At 48.2% G+C, this 8,048-nt stretch overlaps 1 protein-coding gene across 1 annotated transcript in view; it reads left to right on the forward strand.

The window, feature by feature from the left end:
- Positions 1 to 8,048, forward strand: part of Stard10 (StAR related lipid transfer domain containing 10) — a 25,475-nt gene that overhangs the window by 13,140 nt on the left and 4,287 nt on the right. The gene's annotated exons all lie outside the window — the stretch shown is intronic.

Raw genomic sequence — 8,048 nt, forward strand, 5'->3', positions numbered from 1 at the left:
TTCAGGTCTAGGTTTTCTTTTGTTTTGTTTTTTTGTTTTTGTTTTTGTTTTTCAAGACAGGGTTTCTCTGTGTAGCTCTGGCTGTCCTGGAACTCTCTTTGTAGACCAGGCTGGCCTCGAACTCAGAAATCTGCCTGTCTCTGCCTCCCAAGTGCTGGGATTAAAGGTGTGCGCCACCACCGCCCAGCCAGGCTAGTTTTCAAAGGGCGTCTTTCTTCCTTCCACCTCCTAAGGAGCTGAGATTGTAGGCCCACAGTCCTAACTAGCTCATTTACTTTTTTGACTATTAAAGATTTTAAAAAACAAGTTCCAGATCTTTCCTGGAGCTGCCTCTTGGTATTTCTGATCCACTCCAACCCCTCTACTCCTTTGTCAGAGGAATTTTCCTTAAGGCAAACATTTTTACAAGTACTCAGTGGTCTTTCCGAGCTGTGCAGGTATCTGAATTGAACTGGAAGACTATGAGTTAGTAGCCAATATCCAGCATTCTGAGTTAGAGAAGCCTATGCTGGCATAGCCTCTCTATGGGCCCCATTCATGAAGCAGCTCTTAACTGAGCACTTGGTCTATGTCAGGGGCCACAGAACTGCAGGCAGAAGAATGCAATGCCTACTTGAGACAGAACGATTGCCTGGAGAGGAGAGGACAAGGGGGTCTAGGGCACAGCACAGCCTGAAGAATTTAGGAACAAGACAGCAGACACATTAGGAGAGGAGCCAGTGAGGGGATGTCCTGGGAGGCGTTTGGGACAGACCTGGAGGAGTGGCTACCTCACTTCTCATTGTTGCAGGACTGACAGGTGTCTTTCCTCTTCCTTCTTGCCAGCCTCTGGAGAAGGGTCTGAGGAGTTCTAGGGAGCCCAGAATCCTAAGACAAGAAGCAGGTCCTCCGTCAGATGCCCGGGGCCTGGTTTCCTGTGGAAACGGTGAAGTGGAGGGGAGAGCCAGAACAGAGATAGGGTCGAGGCCCTGCTATGGGACTTGTGCCATCCTGGCCTCTTAGATCCCCTGCTCCTGGTCCCACCCACATAGGTCTGGGTCTGGCTGTAGGTCATGAAAGATGACTGAGTTGTTCTACACAGGTCTTCCTAGAGCAAGAATCCACCTGTCCTCTCAGCCTCTCTTTTCTTTATAACCTCGCCCAATGGAGGTTATCAGGAAGACACTCCTTGGGTGTGGCCAGTAGAAGGCACATATTTGAAGGCTTTTGTGCAAGCCTTCTCTAATCCTCATAGTGCCCTCCAGGGAACGGTGATTCTCCTCTGACAGGCACTGATGCCGGGACTTAAAGCTTCTTTCTTTGCTCAAGCTAAGACCACGTAGCCAGGATGCAGCAAGGAGAGATCTGTCGCATACACAGCAGTCCAGAGCTGCTAGGGAAGTTGAGAGCCTGTGGGGCCCTGCCAGGGCACTGTGATAGCCTGAGGCTTCTCAGAGAGGCAGAGCCCAGGTGCTGGGTTTCAGAAAAGCATGGCCCTGCTGTTGAACTTGGGGAGGTGTGGTAAAGCAAGTCAGATGAAGAATCTGTTAGCTCTTCTCTCTGGCCAGCCATCCCTCCAGAAGGCCATAAGGACTGCATTGTATGGTCCTCAGACAGCAGGCTTTGGTGGCCAGCTATTTTAGTTGGGCAACAATTCTGATGCTTTGGAGTCAGAAGTCTGTGAACTCCCGGTCTCTGCTCTGGTACTATGTGGCCTTGGTCCATCATTACACCTCTCTGGGCCCGTTTCAGCATTGTGCATTAGAAGGTTATGAGGGGGCTGGAGAGATGGCTCAGCGGTTAAGAGCACCGACTGCTTTTCCAAAGGTCCTGAATTCAAATCCCAGCAACCACATGGTGGCTTAAAACCATCTGTAATGAGATCTGACGCCCTCTTCTGGTGCATCTGAAGACAGCTACAGTGTACTTAGATATAATAATAAATAAATCTAAAAAAAAAAAAAAAAAAGAAGAAGGTTATGAGGGTGATGTGTTTTCCCACTGGGGAGGCTTAGCCCAGAAAAAGGAAAGGGAAGACCTACTAACTTCTCAACACAGAATATCTGAGCAGATGGTCCTGTGAAGGGAGTAACCATTAAGCAACCAATAAGACAGATACGGCCTTTTTCTATGGAAACCTGCCAGGTAAGAACAGCCATATTTTGAGTGGTCACAATATTCTAGGCATATTTCATACATTATCTCATCTAGTCACAATATCCTTGGGAGGTCGTTGTCATTATTGTCCCAGTTTTTCATGTGGGGAAACCAAGGTTTGTGTGTTAAGTCTTGTGCCTGGGGGTAATAGCTGGGTTATGCAGTAGAATTGCCTGCTGCAGAGTGTTCACGGGTGTTCCCCGGCAGTCCTCCCTGCTTATCCAGTTCCTTCTGCTGTGGCTCTGTGGGCTTGGGGTGCTGACTTAGGGTTATGCTCGGGAGTTCTGGGTAGCCTCACGTAGTCATAGGGATCCATTCCCGTATCGAGATTTGGAGAGAGTTCAGGGGACGCTTGGTCCCTCTGGGACTCAGTTGTAACATGGCAGCTGTCATACATGCTATATTCACACACGCTATATCCACATACGCTATATCCAGACTTTGAAAGCTTTAAAGCCTAGCAGGGCTCCTGGCACTCTCTGCCCCTGACCTTGGCAAACATCCCCCTCCTAGACTGAGCTTCTCCAGGAAGCCTGCTCCACACCGGCCCCTGAGGAGCCAGGCTGCTCTGAGCCCTACCAGGCATGTTAGGTCACCTTCCTTGTCTGGAAGTTACAGTAAACCCAGGCTTCACAGTCACCTCTGCCTCCTTTGACTCGGGACAGAGCTGGATCTGGGGCTGTGAGTTAGGTGGTGGAATCCAGTCACACACTTTCATGGACTAGAAAAGCAAACGAGGCAGAGGGAAACGACTTCCTCAAAGCCGTGTTTTATAGGTATAGGTTGGAGTTCATTCTTGAATTTTTTTTTTTTTTTTTGATGTTGGTAGAACCCACAGCTTTGGCCACACCAAGCATTGGCTCTGCCAGTGAACTCTGTCCTCTTCTTGCCTGAACTTTAAAACTCTTTTTAAAATGAAATTTATTAATGCTGCAGTGTGTTTACTTGTGCATGCATGGGTGTTTGTGTGCAGGTGCATGTGTGTGCATGTATGTGTGCATTCCAGTCATCTTATTCAGAGACTGAAGGTGGGGAAGGGGCTGAAGATGTGACCTGGTGTCCTCAGCCAGGCACATCTATCTGGCCGCCTCCTCGCTGACAGCTGCTGGGACAGGCCTCTGCTGGGAGGATGAGAATCCAGCGAGTACTGAGAAGGGGTGGTAGGGGCTCAGAGCAGCCTGGCTCCTCGGGGGCCAGTGTGGAGCAGGCTTCCTGGAGAAGCTCAGTCTAGGAGGGGGATGTTTGCCAAGTTCAGAGGCAGAGAGTGCAGTGAGGACCAAGGCCCAGAGCCAGACAAGAACAGTCTCCTGGCTGGCTCAAGTTTCTGTGCCATGGCATACATACTCTAATACTCAAAATGTCTCTGGTTCCAAATATGCTAGGAGCAATGGCTGATTTCAGGTCTGGGTCACAGAAAGTATAGGATGAGCCTGGGACATCTTACTGACCTTGTCCCGAAGACATGAGAGCCAGCCTGAAGACTGACTAGCTTCTCAGGATTTCCCAGGCCTCTCAAAGTTTTACCACGGAAAGTAGCCAGTTCTGGAGACCATAGTTCCTGGTGAACTAGGTCAGACATCACTCTACCATGAGCTACATCTAAGACAAGCTGATTAAAATGAGTAATGAACAAGACAGTGATAACAGATGTACTGAACCTAATAAGAAACCAAAGTAGCCTTTCCAGCTTGGGGCTGGTAGAGTGGTTCCCACAAAGAAGGATGGCAAGAAGAAGGGCCATTCTGCCATCAACAAGGTGGTGACTGGAGAATACACAATCAACGTTCACAACTGCATCCATGGAGTGGGCTTCATGAAGCGTGCTCCTTGGGCATTCAAAGAAACCCGGAAATCCACCATGCAGGAGATGAGGACTCCAGATGTGCACATTGACACCAGTGATTAATAAAGACGTCTGGGCCAAGGGAATAAGGAATGTTCTGTATCACATCTGAATGTGTTTGTTCAGAAAATGTAATGAGGGTGAGGATTCACCAAACAAGCTCTACACGTTGGTAAGTTATGTGCCTGCTATCACATTCAAAACTCTATAGACGGTCAATCTGGATGAGAACTAACCTGCTGAATGTCAAATAAGGTTGCAGACCAGAAAAAAAAAAAAGAAAGAGAAAAATAAATTGAAAAGAAACCAAAGTATATACAGTTCTGGCAAAATAAATACAATATATGATAGGGAATGAATTATGTATATAGTTTCAAGGCACCGCCTATCCAATACTTATTCATTACAAGGGAAAATAAGAGCCTGGGAAATGGCTTAGTACTTGAAATGCAAATGTGAAGGCCTAGGATGGTCCCCATTACCTACGCAAATGCTGGACAGGCCTGGCAGCCCTTCTGCCATCCCAGTACTACGAGACAGAGCTGGGGGATTCCTGGGACAAGCTGAACTGGTGAGCTCTTGGTTCACGATGAATCCTGCCTCATTTCAACAAAGTAGAGAGTTATCAAGACATTCCATGTCAACTTCTGGCCTCTACACACATGTGCACATGCACATGCATCCAAGAACAGGGGCAGAGAGTGCAGTCAGGACAAGGCCCAAAGCCAGGCAATAGCATACTGAGTTGCCGAGCGTGTTTCTGGCATGGTGTACCTATTAGCCTAATACTCAAAAGGTCCCTGGTTCCAAACACATAAAGTGGGAGGAATAACTTTACAGTAGAGGAAGCTGGTTGGTTTGCCAAGTTACAATAGTGCATTCTCTAATAGAATGCAGGGAAGAGTATGGTCAGTACTTATGTGGTATCTCCCCCGTGGAAGTGTTCTTGGAGTATGTCCTTTCTAGCTCAGTAAGATGTCCCAGGCTCATCCTATACTTTCTGTGACCCAGACCTGAAAGCATCCATTGCTCCTAGCATATTTGGAACCAGGGACCTTTTGAGTGTTAGGCTACACATGCCACGGACAGAGCCAGGTGGATAGGCTCGGCCAGCTGGTAAACTGTCTGGCTCTGGGCCTGGGTCCTCACTGCACTCTCTGCCCCTGACCTTGGCAAACATCCCCCTCCTAGACTGAGCTTCTCCAGGAAGCCTGTTCCACACTGGCCCCTGAGGAGCCAGGCTGCTCTGAGCCCTACCAGGCATGTTAGGTCACCTTCCTTGTCTGGAAGTTACAGTAAGCCCAGGCTTCACAGTCACCTCTGCCTCCTTTGACTCAGGACAGAGCTGGATCTGGGGCTGCGAGTTAGGTGGTGGAATCCAGTCACACACTTTCATGGACTAGAAAAGCAAACGAGCCAGGCAGTGGTGACACCTTTAATCCCAGCACTTGGGAGGCAGAGGCAGGTGGATTTCTGAGTTCAAGGCCAGCCTGGTCTACAAAGTGAGTTCCAGGACAGCCAAGGCTATACAGAGAAACCCTATCTCAAAACACCAAAAAAAGAAAAAAAAAATGAGGCAGACTTCCTCAAAGCCATGTTTTATAGGTAAAGGTTGGAGTTCATTCTTGAATTTTTTTTTTGATGCTGGTAGAACCCACAGCTTTGGCCATGCCAAAGGTCAGTCCGTCCTCTTACCTGAACTTTAAAACTCTTTTTTAAAATGAAATTTATTAATGTTGCAATGTGTTTACTTGTGCATGCATGGGTGTTTGTGTGCGGGTGCATGTGTATGCATGTATGTGTGCATTCCAGTTATCTTATTCAGAGGCTGAAGGTGGGGAAGGGGCTGAAGATGTGACCTGGTGTCCTCAGCCAGGCACATCCATCCGGCCGCCTCCTCGCTGACAGCTGGAACTCTTCATTTCTAAACTAGGTCTCATTCCTCAAAATGTAGTTGTGACCTGGGGTACCTTTGTACTTTAAAAATTTTGTTAATAGCTGGGCGTGGTGACACGCACCTATAATCTCAGCACTTGTGAGGCAGATGCTGGTGGATCTCTGAGTTTGAGGCCAGTCTCGTCTACAGAGTTCTAGGACAGCCAGGGCCACACAGAGAAATCCTGTCTCAAAAAAACCAAAGTGGGGAGGGGAGATTATTGCTGAAGCAGTACTACAGACATTTCAGAAACTCAGAAATGCAAACGAAAACAGCCATTGGACTTCTGGCAGAGAGACGGCTGTTGTCACCTGAGATTTCTGTAGCTTGAGCTTGTTCTAAGCATAGATTTTCCTTACTGCTCTTTGTCATGTACTTTGGGGGAAGGGGGCAGAAATTTCCACCATTTGTTTCCATACAGTTTCAGTGCATCTAAGACTCAGATCACCCTCATGTTTCTCTAGTTGTCCCCCGAACAACTAGCGGGACCTGGTGGTGCAAACCTGTCATCTGAGGCACTTAAGAGCTGAGGCAGGAAGATTACAAATGCTAGTCCAACCTGGGCAACTTAATGCGATCCCATCTCAAGTGTGAGAAGCATAAAGAGGCCCAGGGATTTAGCTCAGTCATAGAACATTTGTCTTGCATACATGAAGCTCTAGATCAAATCTCTTGTTAAAAGGAGCAGGAGGAGGAATGTCCTATTTATAGTTGCTGTGCCACACTCCAGAGTCACACTTTACAGATGGTGGTGCTCAGGCCTGGAGAAATGGCTCAGCAGCTAAAACCACTGGCTTCTCTTTTCAGAAGACCTGAGTTCAATACCCAGCACCAGCACATGTAGCTTACAAATGTCTGTTACTGCAGTTCCAGGGGACTAAACTCCACAGACACACATACAGACAAAATGCCAATGCACATAAAATAAAAGTAAATCATTAAAAACCCCAAAAGCCCATGCCTTTAACTCAAGCATTTAGGAGGTAGGGGTTTGACGATCTGGGAGTTCTAGTTCATCCTGGTCTACAGGGCTACACAGGGAAACCCTGTCTCAAAAACAAACAAACCAAACCAACAATAACAACAAAAAAACCAAATGGTGGTGCCCAGTCCCTTCATTAGGACACCCATTTGACCAAGTGCAGCTCATCTGCATAGATTAGGCTCGTTGTTCTGCAGGGCACAGCTCTGCTCTCAAGGGTCCCGTAGCTTGTTCCTCTGTGCTCTGTAGTTTCTGTAATCTGAAGTGGTGTGTAGGATATAGTGTGTTTCTTGTATTTAGTATCCCCAGTCAGAATCCCTATTGTGTGCTTCCATTGTGCCCAGGCTCGTCCTCAGTGAGGAGGGGGCAGTGCTCCCATTTTGCCCAGGCCTGTCCTCAGTGAGGAGTGGGGCAGTGCTCCCATTGTGCCCAGGCTGTCCTCAGTGAGGAGGGGGGCGGTGCTCCCATTGTGCCCAGGCTGTCCCCAGTGAGGAGGGGGGCCAGTGCTCCCATTGTGCCCAGGCCTGTCCTCAGTGAGGAGTGGGGCAGTGGTGCCTCTCTCAGAGCTGAGTGTACTCAGTTTCTCATGGGGAGAGAGCAAAGTGTGTGGGTTTCCTGTGTTGGACGAATGTCACTTCTGGGAGAGTATTATAGACTCCACAGGAAAAAACCATTATACTTTGCTATGGGGGTTGGGCTCTTGGGGCAGGATAGGACAGGGACATTGAATCTCACCTTTTTGAATACCGATCTTGAGAACTCTGGTTCTGTCTTTACTTGCTTCCCAGACCTGTGAGCTGGATTATGTCACAGCCCTGCTACTTAACCAGCCAGCTGACCTTGGCTGAGCACTTAACCTCTTTGAACCTCAATTCCCTCCTTGGCTTTGTTACCTAATCGTTTGAAGGGCTAAATAAAGCGAGACGCGCAACTTGGCTGTCCTCTCCCCTAGACGGGAAGCGCTTTGAGGGTACGGCTGAATAATGAGAAGATGTCTGAAAATAGACTCCTACCGATTCACTATCTAGCCCAGGCTGGCTCTTGAACTTGGGGTGCTCTTCCTGCCCCAGCCTCTCAAGTGCTGGTGTTACAAAGCAGTTAAATCTCACACACACACACACACACACACACACACACACACACACACACAC

This window comes from Mus pahari, chromosome 1, assembly GCF_900095145.1.
Source record: "Mus pahari chromosome 1, PAHARI_EIJ_v1.1, whole genome shotgun sequence".
In the NCBI taxonomy this organism is placed as follows: Eukaryota; Metazoa; Chordata; class Mammalia; order Rodentia; family Muridae; genus Mus; species Mus pahari.